We start from the raw sequence: 12388 nt of genomic DNA on the forward strand, positions 1-12388 counted from the left end.
GGCCCGTGTGGTCCGATCCAACAGACGAACTGTAGCTCAAATTGCTCAAGAAGTTAATGCTGGTTCTGATAGAAAGGTGTCAGAATACACAGCCTGCGGCTATGCAGCCCCATATGCAGCAAACTGCAATGCGCTGTGTACTCTGACCCCTGTCCATCGCCGAAAGTGCCAACAGTGGGTACATGAGCATCATAACTGGACCACGGAGCAATGGAAGAAGGTGGCCTGGTTTGATGAATCACGTTTTCTTTTACATCACGTGGATGGTCACTTACCTGGGGAACACATGACACCAGGATGCACCAAGTCCATTCATGAAATTTCCTCACTACTAAATATTCCAGAAGAACGGTACTTACCTGACTGCATTGTGCAAAGTGTAAAGTTTGGTGGAGGGGGATTATGGTGTGGGGTTGTTTTTCAGGGGTTGGGTTGGTCTCTTAGTTCCAGTGAAAGGAACTCTTAATGCTTCAGCATTCCAAGACTTTCTGGACAATTTCATGCTCCCAAATTTGTTGGAACAGTTTGGGGTTTGCTGTTCCAACATGACTGCACACCAGTGCACAAAGCAAGGTCCATAAAGACATGGATGAGTGAGTTTAGGAAGGGTTCTGGTCATGCCAAACGTCTTCCATTTAAGGAATATGGAGGCCACTGTGCTCTTAGGAACCTTAAGTGCAGCATAAATTTTTTTTGTAACCTTGGCCAGATCTGTGCCTTGCCACAATTCTGTCTCTGAGCTCTTCAGGCAGTTCCTTTGACCTCATGATTCTCATTTGCTCTGACATGCACTGTGAGCTGTAAGGTCTTATTTAGACAGGTGTGTGGCTTTCCTAATCAAGTCCAATCAGTATAATCCAACACAGCTGGACTCAAATGAAGGTGTAGAACCATCTCAAGGATGATCAGAAGAAATGGACAGCACCTGAGTTAAATATAGAGATAGGACTAACTGCAGAACCACAGAACCATACGTCATGACAGTCTGAGGACGACAGTGCCAGACTAACAGCCTGAGGGCGGAAGTGGGCGGAGCCAATTTATCTCCGTAGGCATCGCTCCATTTGGAGCATTTTAAAGTTTAAAACCATGTTAATGTGAAATATTGTATTAAAACGATCTAACTGAAATTATAGATATAGATTCACATTGTGTTAATAGCTTAATCATATACACAATCACGTTAAGATATATATATATAGCCTATGTGTGTATTAAAATCCCCTTGTAACCTTTTAATATTTTAAAAGTTCATAAATTTGTTTTATGTCTTAAATGATTAACTGAATATAAATTGAACACAACAAAGCTTAAACACTAAAATCGATAAACATTTATTAATTTGTCATAAAATATTTTACTTAAGCATTTCAGAATGAATCATTGTTTTTCATAATATATAATACGCATTACACGGTTGTACACTAGAATGCATGAATTAAACACATTCAGATCCATCAAACCCAAAAACAAAAGATATTTATTTAATTTTAATAAAATGTACTAAAATGTAAGAGCAAAAGCATTATATATCCACTAGCTGTGCTTTGCTCTAAAAAATACAAAATCAAACTAAATTGAGTGTAGATTGAACAGCAGGTACATGATGACAAATTAAATCTAAAAAAATAAACTTTTTTGTAAAATGTCCATATCATCCTTAATTTGAAAGCAAAACACTAAAGGCTCTTTGGCCAGTTGTCTGTCATCATCTGTTTCAGCCTGTGAAAGTTCTTGTTCCTGGTCTTTTTCTTTCAATATCAGAAAGCACAGCTCTTCCACTAAACCCGTAAAGACCTTTGATTGTTGTGCAGCGCAGAAGTCTTCTGTGATCCGTGGTTCCTTCATGAGAGAAGGGTATAAACAAATGGGATGAGATGTTAAAAGTGTATTTAACAACACTTTGTGTTGTAGTCAGGATGCAGCACAGCATGTATAATAAAGTTTTGACATTCTGTTTTTCTCATGTTTATATATTGAAGACTTAAATCATACTCTGTCACCAATGAAATTAATCAGTTATGTTCAGTATAATTTTTTTTTTTTTTTTTTTTTAAAAGGCAAGCAATTCACATGGCTTTTCACGCTACATTTAACCCCGGGTTATCGTCGTCCTAAACACCACTTTTAACCGTGGGTAAAGTAACGCTCCACATATTGCTTGTATATTTACATGCTTTTGACAGTCACAGAAACACTGTGCATTGTATATAAATAGAAAATTCAGCATTGGAAAGAAAAAAAAAAAAAACAAATGCTGACAGAAAATGCAACAATTGCAGAGCAGAAAATACTGTTTAATTCTTTTATAGTCTGAAATGTTCATTCAGGATAAACTTGATCTATATGTAATGAGGAAGTTGACTATATGTAATGAGGATGTGCAATGCCTAAGCATTTATGAAAACATATTGTGTGCTTTGTTCATCCAATCAGTGACACTGACACTGCAAATAAGGATGTTAACCAGGGTTTAGTAATGTACAGTGCATATGAATACTCAGGATTAATTGTTAACCTCAGGTAAATGATGATCAGTGTGAAACGTGAATCAAGATAACCCAGGATTCTGTTTACCTGGGGTTAACAATCACCCAGGGTTAACTATTTAAAGTATGAAAAGCCCTCATATATGTTTTTCATTCTAATGAAAAGAGAAGTTCATACATTTTTAAAAACTTTTAACTTTTCCTTTTTTTTTGCTTACCATTAACATGAAGATCCCACACAGCCGGTCAACTGTTTCTAAAACAATAGAATATTATTAAGTTATTCCTGAAAAGATGTGACAGATATAACACACCATCTGTATAAGTAGCTTATGTGTTTATGAAAGTCTTATAAAACTAACCTTGTTTTTGATCAGCTTCTCTTGTTCTGGGGTGATTCTGCTTGTCAATTTACTGCATTGCAAAATCAAAGAAAAACTTAGATATATAACCATAAAAATTGCATAAAAGAAACAAGTTTCATTCTTCTAAAGTCAAAATTACTACTTACTTCATTGCAAAAACAACATTTTAAATTCAGAATACAAAAGAAACGTTCATACCTCCATGAACGACAGTTTTTTTTAAGTGAATTTGAAGCTGTGCATTCAACCTGTGCCGTCTGGTCGGTTTAAGAGCACTGGGCAGTGGAAGTTGTTGCAGCACGTTTTGCATCGCTGTAAATGAAGTAAAGCGGAGCATCTCCCGATACTAATATGCCTCTAAAATCCACAAAAACACTGATCAGTATTGTAAAATGTAACCAATTAAATAAAATACAGTACCAACAACAAGTAAAATAACAAACCATGAATATGTAAACACCCAGGTGAAAAAATACTATAGTAAATACTATAGTGTTTTTGAACCATACTGTATTTACAACACTAATGAATGCTACATAATACTATAATATTAACTATAGTGAACTGATAAACTAGTATAAATAGTATACTTTAGTTTTTACTACAGTAAACTGTAGTGTATATTGTAGTATAATATACCCTAAAATTGTAGAAAACTTAGTACAATATTGGGTAAAGTAATTTGTTTATATTATTATAGCTGCCATATTATCACAGCAACTATAGAATTACCACAATAAATTAATTCAAGTATTTATAGTACTATAGTATGGTTCAAAAACACTATAGTATTTACTATAAATGACTATAGTATTTATTCACCTGGGCGCAAGCAACGTGAGACGATTTGTAAAATATCAAAAGACGTGATAAAGTGACTTTGAAGCCCATTTACAAAATATCTGAGTCATGTTAAGTGTTAACGATCGAATAAATACACAACACATAAACGTGATCGATTAAAAGCACAACACAAAGAAACTTTTTACCGTGTTCGCTTCTTCCGCCATGATTGTTTGCTTGTTTGTCGTCAACTCCGCCCACATCCAACGTGAGACTATTACTCCGCCCACTTCCGCCCTCAGGCTGTTAGTCTGGCGCTGTCGTCCTCAGACTGTCATGACGTATGGTTCTGCGGTTCTGCAGTTGGTTATTATTGGAAATATATGAGTGTCACAGCAAAGGGTCTGAATACTTAGGACCATGTGATATTTCAGTTTTTCTTTTGTAATAAATCTGCAAAAATGTCAACAATTCTGTGTTTTTCTGTCTATATGGGGCTGTGAGTACATTAATGAGGAAAAAAAATGAACTTAAATGATTTTAGCAAATGGCTGCAATATAACAAAGAGTGAACAATTTAAGGGGGTCTGAATACTTTCTGTACCCACTGTATATATATATTATATATATATATATATATATATATATATATATATATATATATATATATATATATATATATATAGCCTTTACATGCACATGTAGATTACCAATCTTTCATTTGAAAGTCATGTTTCTAGTATCTGTAAAACCGCCTTCTTCCATCTAAAAAATATATCTAAATTACGACATATGCTCTCAATGACAAATGCGGAACAGTTGGTTCATGCATTCATGACCTCAAGACTAGATTATTGTAACGCTCTACTGGGTGGTTGTTCTGCTCGGCTTTTAAACAAACTACAGTTGGTCCAAAATGCGGCAGCTAGAGTTCTTACTAGAACCAGAAAGTATGACCATATTAGCCCAGTTCTGTCAACATTACATTGGCTCCCTATTAAACATCGTATAGATTTTAAAATCTTGCTACTTACTTATAAAGCTCTAAATGGTTTAGCTCCCCAGTACCTAAGTGAGCTCTTAATGCATTATAGTCCTTCACGTTTATTGCGATCTCAGAATTTAGGCCAGTTGATAATACCCAGAATATCAAAATCAACTGAAGGCGGCAGATCCTTTTCCTATTTAGCACCTAAACTCTGGAACAATCTTCCTAGCATTGTTCGGGAAGCAGACACACTCTGTCAGTTTAAATCTAGACTAAAAACACATCTCTTTGCTCTTGCATACACATAACACATTATCAATACATTAACATTTTTCAAATCCGTTAAAGGATTGTTACGCTGCAATAATTAGGTCAGAATAAGAATGGCATCTACGCTAATATCTGTCTCTCTGCTTATCCTGAGGTTTGCCGGGTGCTGGATCCAGGCCGTATCCAGATCAGATGGAGAACCTGCGTCTGGACCTGACTAAAACGTAGCCCAGGAGACAATGGGCCTAAAGATCCAATTCTGGCTGCATCTATAATTCAGATTTTTAATCCCCGTATCCGCTTACATATATTTATATATAATCGATTTTTAATCTCTATAATAAAAATGTACAATTGAGATTTTGATCTCCATATACATTTACATATATATATCTTCCAAGGGGTTTTTTCCCTCCTAGGACTTTTTTCCCAGTGCTTGCACGCTGGGTTTTTCTCCTAGGGGTTTTTTTCCATCCCTGGAAGTCAGCCGACATTGGCTTAATGTAGCACCATCTTGTATATGTTACATATTACCACGCTTGTTTGTACAGTTTTAACCACTTCCCTTTTTTTTCTGTGCTTCTAATATGTAAAGCTGCTTTGAAACAATTACCAATTGTAAAAGCGCTATATAAATAAATTTGACTTGACTTGACATGAACATTATATATATATATATATATATATATATATAAAGTTCATGTGCATGTAAAGGCTATATATATATATATATATATATATATATATATATATATATATATATATATATATATATATATATATATATATATATATATATATTTCTGTCATGACAACTCTCTGAGTGTTTGGCGTGGTAATAGGTATTACAATATTGATATGTTTAGTCTTGGCAGAATAGATCTGCTACACTGCTCCTGCTTTATTGCTGCTGCTGTTGATTATTGCTACCGTACAAGACTTGCTACTGCCAATACATACACACTAGTGTTGTCAAAATTACCGACTTCGGTACCTAGTCGGTACTGAAATTTTAAAAACTTGACACTTTGAGCGCTGTTGAGTGGATTCGTAAACATCTCTGATTGGCCGTTGTTTTCACGGCTCATCTGATATGTCTGTGATAGGCTTCAATGATCAACGCTGTAAAAACGTTGTAAAAAGTCATCAATTAATCTCTTCACTAAGTGCTTATACAGATACACACGGAGCGTTTGAAAGCAGGCGTCTATCGCGGATCGGTCCACTGTTAGACGCCTGCTTTCAATCGCTCGCGCTCCCACTTTCAAAACGCTTTCAAATTCAAACACTTCCGTGTGCTTTCAAATGCTCCCACGCATTGATCATTGTTGCCAATCACAGGCATATCCGATGTTTATGAATCCGCTCAACAGCGCTCAAAGCGTCACGTTTTTAAAATTTCAGTACCGATAGGTACCGAAGTCGGTACTTTTGACAACACTAATACACACTACAGACACGCTGCTGTGAGCAAGTAAGACATGCTGCTGCTGTACAATATAGTGTACATGAATTACCCGTAGTAGATCTATACAGGTGGAGCTGGAGAAGGTGGAGGGTTTCTGAAAGCATGCTGCACTGCTAACGCAAATGCTACTCATGTATTTGAGGATGGAGCATGCAAGCTCATTGGCTACTAATACAGCAGGAACCAATCATCTGTGTCCTATAGATAATGCTGTGATTATGAGCAGGTTGAGTTAAAGGACCTATTAGCCTGCCAATTAGAGTTTCATGCCAGAACTTTTGTATATATAACAATTATCAGTTATCAGCCATAAGATTACAATTAGTTTTGTCTTATCAGCATAGGTGCATGATTACAGGCCTACAGACCCTTTTCACAGACTGTGATGATGTGTTTCCACAGTTATACCTTCATAATACTATACTTGGTGTGTTATTCAGAAAACTAGTTACCAATGCTTTGTCTGTGTTTCTAACACACCTGCTGAGGGAGTGATGGCAGTTTGATGTCTTTCTTTATTCTGACCACTGTAATCATTCTCTCTCTCTTATTTTTTTTTCCTCTTTTGAAAGTCATAGAAACACTATCCTGGATTTTTTTTTTAATATCATATCCTGGATATGTCTGCTGTAATTTCCATTCACCACTATAGAAGTTTACCGAACTATAACAGCTTGTGCTTCTGAGAACCCTGAAAATGTGAAAAGGGTCCATTCTCTATGATGAGGCTGTAGCACCTCCTGGATGTGCACAAACATACCTTTTATCACTCACACAGTCTGACTGTTCCTGATAGTTTCATAGTCTGCCATCTTCATCCCTCGCTCTGGACCAGACTGTTGACAGCTTGCTGGCTTTTCTGTCATGACGCAGTGCTGGAAAACCAGAGGTTGTGGCTGGGGCTATGACATCACCCCCATCAGGCCTGATTGGGACGGCCCATATGCCTTTAATACAGCACCAGATGTGGAGTGGCTAAGGGCTTCCATCTCTTCTCCTCCCATGTCATCTGCTTCCTACAACCCCCTCCCCTCTCGTTGCCAGCTGCATCCCAGGTCATGTTTATTGTCCACTAGCAAAGATGAAAATCTTTCAATGGGTCAAATACTGTAATGCTCTGAGGATTGGGAAAGGATGATTTGTGTTTCAGATGGCTTCAGTCCAGGGCTTGAGTGAGTGGGTGTGGATGGTGAATGGATAGTGGAGGATGTTTGCAGACAAGATGAAGGAATTATACAGTAAATTGTACCCTAATGCCTTGGTAGTCAGGCAAAAGTGTTGTTTATCCATAGTGAACACTTAAATTTCATAAAAAAACAACAGTGGTATGAAGTTGAACATCCATGCCCAAAAAATGTTATAGTTGGTGGTTGAAAGTCTGTCAAGAGATGAATAAAATATGAAAAAAGTACACCTATATTTCATCAACCTGCATTTCATCTGTAGAATCCTTCAAAACCTCAATGGTCATGCCAGAACTGTTTAAGGGAGATTTGGGGGTCTACAATCTGTTTTATTAATTTCAGTGCTGAATTTGTCCTTGGGGATCTTTACAAAGGAATGCTGGGATAGATTTGGACTATGGACGCTCCCATATGGCAAATGTTTTGCTCAGGGCTTAATTTGTGCCGGAAAACAAGGGGGATTCAGATCCGACACCTCCGGAATTGGATCCGGCACCTATTTTAGTGGATCCCCACCACATATGCCTCTGAAAGAAATTTATGCTATGACTTATGTTTCATGATGTAATGCAACAATACTTGACCTAGCACTATCATCAACAATTTGTCTATTAATTTAAATGTTTGTGGCCCAGGCTCAAACTTTATAGTCACCAGTCCTTGTTGGGATCATCATAAATGAACATAATTTACCGTTTGTGATGATGAAGATAATAAACTATATACTTCTGTAGATTCTCAAGATGGCTGACACTACAGTACCACTCCTAGTCCAGTGTGAGCCCAATTACAACACTGAACAGAGGGACATTTGCTGGCAGCCCACTGGTTTTTGTGTGCTGTGGCTTGGAAAGACTCCATCGCTGCCAGCGCAGTTAGTCCAACAAATCAGCAGTGCTGCTGCACAAACCGTAGCTTAATTTTTTTTTTCCTCTCATGGATTATGATTTCCTCCTATTGCGCAGGACAAGGCCTCACAGTCTGACATTAGGACGATCTGGGCTTGGATGTTCTGTGTGTGTAGGAAGCAGGTTAATATACAGTCATCAGACATCTGCTGCAATGTTGCCTTCCAATAATCTTCGTCTGCGATCTGTTGCCAGCAATTGATGACCAGATTTTTTTCCCTTCCTCTTCGCTCCTCACCCTCCTCCTCCATCACCCCCTACTCCCTGCTACTCATGGCAGAGTTTTTCAATTTGGATTGCCATTCGTGCTGGACTTTGGTGACAGATTTCACTGGCGCAGTGGAAGCTGGTGTAATGAGAAGTGAGCCCTGTTGAACAAGTGGCCGCTGTTATCCCTGTTAAGGACATGGAATAGAACCTGCCGCTCCTGTTATTCTTCATGCCAGGGCTAACGAAAGTGTGAGACCCTGTGACTGTCTCTATCTGTCCTTCTTACATTGGCTTTTGCTCTAATCTCGACCAATCGCTGCCCCATCACCTTACATTTAAACCCTTATCTGCCAGAGGTTCTTTCAACTTCAGCTCTTTCTCTCTCTGCTTTGAGGATGGTGTTAGATTTTGTATTAGGAGGATTGTAATTTCAAACTCAACAGACAGACAGCTGTGTATATTCAGTATAGTTGTATGTATATTCTTATTTAATATTTATATTTCATCACTTTGATGCATGACATTCACAGTGGTCAGACCTTTAAAAGATATTTTTATTTAGTGTACGAAGTTACACCCAAATCTAAATACTGTAGATGATTACCTTTGACCATACACATTATGACTATCCTTTTTACATCACTTTAACTTGTTTACAGTTGACAGTGTTTTTATTTATGATCATGTAAATTCAATATGGCTGACAAACCTAAGAATAATATTTGCCATTTTCATCTACTGCAGAGATGAAAGAATATAATATACAAGCTTCACTTTTTGAATGGAATTAGTGAAATAAATTTTTTAAGTACATGCAACTTTTTTTTGTTATAGTATAAATGTATTTTGATTGAATCAATCCTTCCTCTGGAGTCCATAACCTCCTCAGAACACCCAGCATTACCTTCAACATTCACTGTGAGGCTGTCCACACACAACTGGTCCAATGTGGTAGTCATTTTCAGTTCTCACACTTAAACTGAAAATGAAGTCCAATCGTTTCCATGTTTCTTAAGATAACATTATGAAACGGCTAGAGTATAGAGTGCTATAGCAATCAGAAAGGTTTTGTTTGGGGTGGTCAATGGGGATTGAAGTAATGGGGTCAGAGGAGAAGGAGAATGATGTTTTAGTGCAAAGTTTGGGTTCAGATGTGGGACAGTGGCACTGCTGTGTGACTTCGCAGGTCTGGAACATTATGAGTTGTCAACGGCAGTGCTTGAATCTGCAATAGACAGAGCAGTTTTTTCCCTCAAAGACACTAATGGAGTTGAAAATTGCAAGAAAAACACTTCAAACATAACAAAAAGCCCCAGAGAGCAAGAAAATATAACATATAGAGCAGTTAAAGAATGAACTCAAAATTGGACTTCAGAAAGACCTATTTTGAGTCCTATATCTATAAGCAGTAACTGTGATTTTGCCAAGTAAGACATGTTCATGGATCAACATATGTTGTTGATCCTGGAACAACATTCCTATCGCTACCCCTAAATCTAACCCTACCCATAACTTATCTCTAAAATCAGAGGGAAAGGTCTCACCACAAAATGCAGGGCAGTCCCGGAATTGGGACCCGCAAGACCTAAACAGTGTCCCACATTTGAATTATGTGTGTATTTTATTTATTTCTTGAAATTACAATACCAAATTAAGAAATATAATACTAAAAATTGCGTTTAAAATCCATTCTCACATCTGTCATGTTGAAGCTAGAGTGGGGAAAATCACCAACCAGCGCATTCGTAGAGAGGGAATTTTCTGCTGATGACGACTATGCGGACAATGCAAAGGAACCGGTATGGGTCTCATCAAAATTCATTAAATATAGCTACACCAGCCAGGACTGCTTCTGTACACATACTGGATGACGTCCTATATATATATACTAGCCACTACTTAAGGAAATTTATTTTAGTGTAAAATGTGATTTTTACCTCCTAGCCTGTTATTCAGTTCATACTTAGTATACTGAATAGGTCCCATAGAGTAAATTACATTGTATCACTCAAACCTGGGCAAATTGAGTGCCAGTCACAATTAACAAAGCTCACTGATGCATGTCCTGATTTTGCTGTGTTAGACACATTCCTATTTTGTTGACCCTGGAACAACGTTCCTTTATGAACATTTAGTCCTAACCATATCTCTACCTCTAAACCTAACTCTACCCATAAGTTATCCCTAAAATCAGAGGGAATTAACAGATGAATAACACTGATGTAGAAGCACAAGTTCATGATTTTAACCCTAAACTTGACAAAATCTGTAAACTTGTCCCTCAAATCTGGTTGATTTGAATGTTGTTCATAGTAAAGTATAGTATAGTAGTAGTAAATTTAACCCAATATCATCTCAAACATGTTCCGCATTGTCCTGCAAAATCACATGTACTGTCCTGAAATAACCAGATGGTCACCCTAGACAGTCCTAGGTGAATAACACTAATGTAGATGCAGCTTACCCTGGTTGTAAGCCTAAACTTGACATAAACTGTAAATTTCATCAAATCTGATTGGTTGATTGGAATGTTATTCCAGGATCAACAAAGATTCAAATGAGAATGTCTCCCCCTAAAACCAGGAATATTCAACGCTATCTCACAACCAATTGAAACGTATTTTACGAGGTGGCTAATTCGTACAAATTCGTATGACCTCATTTGTACAAAATCATAAGATTTGTCTAAACCCCAGTATTAGGTAAGTTTAGGGGTGGGGTTAGGGGTATGTCATTCCTACGAATTCATACGAATTTGGTAACTCGTAAAATATGTGAAAAAATGTACTTATTCGTACGAGTGAGGTCGTACGAATTGGTGCAAAATAGCCACCTTGTAAAATACGTACGAATTGCCACGAGATCGGGGGAAAATATTTGGAAATATTAAGTAGCTAGCCATGGCTCATGGCAGTGATTAATAGTCCATCCATCAATCCACCCATCCATCCAGGTTTTCATGGGCACTTTGAGTTCAGGATCTGATTTTTTTTTTTCTTTTTTTGCAAAACACTCAAACGCTTGACACAGCAACACCTGTCAAACTTGTGAAATTGTCTTCTACTGTCTCCTAGCCGTGCTCTCCATGTGAAAGATATGTTCTGTCAGGAGATAAGTGAGAGGATGAGAGAGTCCAGTGACCCGTGTCAGTGGTTCTTTCTCTGCCGTGCAGATACATGTGTGTGCAGAGGGGCGAGCTGACTTCAGGGTGTCCCACCCCAGGACTGACAGAACGGACAAGGGCAGTGTTGCATTTGCACTTGACTTCAAGCTCAGTCAAGCTGAACGTCGCCTCTCATCTCCACACATGCCTGTACTGTACATCAACAGTTTAATGGAGTAGGGATCATCAGGGTCAGGGCTCTAATAAGTGGATAATGGTTCTGTGTTAGGCCTAACCTCCCGTCTGCTCATTAACATGTAAGATGTTAAAGTGACATTAAGAAATGAGGAGGCTGGATATCTCAGACACTCAAATTGAATTGAGAATGGACCTCTCATTCTCTATGTGATTGAATTACTCATTTAGGTCATTTCTATTCCAACGTGTTTCACAGATGTGGCCATCTGTATGATAAATGCTTTGACTTTAGGAGTGCTGCGATGAACTTTTTTAGTACAGGTTATACCCAACATATGGAAAAAGCATGGAAAGTCACGGTCATAAAAATCACAATAATCATATCGAAATTCAATGTAAAGGGACAACGCAACCCAAAAAAT

At 37.7% G+C, this 12388-nt stretch overlaps 1 long non-coding RNA gene across 1 annotated transcript; it reads right to left on the reverse strand.

Annotated features, from left to right (window-relative positions):
- Window positions 1–1588: 1588 nt before the first annotated feature.
- Window positions 1589–3998, reverse strand: LOC137034680 (uncharacterized). The gene is made up of 5 exons (XR_010896966.1): window positions 3844–3998; window positions 3053–3211; window positions 2852–2903; window positions 2708–2745; window positions 1589–1842 (listed from the first exon to the last, which is right to left on the reverse strand). It is a non-coding gene; the product is annotated as an uncharacterized lncRNA (long non-coding RNA).
- Window positions 3999–12388: the final 8390 nt, after the last annotated feature.

This window comes from Chanodichthys erythropterus, chromosome 13, assembly GCF_024489055.1.
Source record: "Chanodichthys erythropterus isolate Z2021 chromosome 13, ASM2448905v1, whole genome shotgun sequence".
NCBI lineage: Eukaryota > Metazoa > Chordata > Actinopteri > Cypriniformes > Xenocyprididae > Chanodichthys > Chanodichthys erythropterus.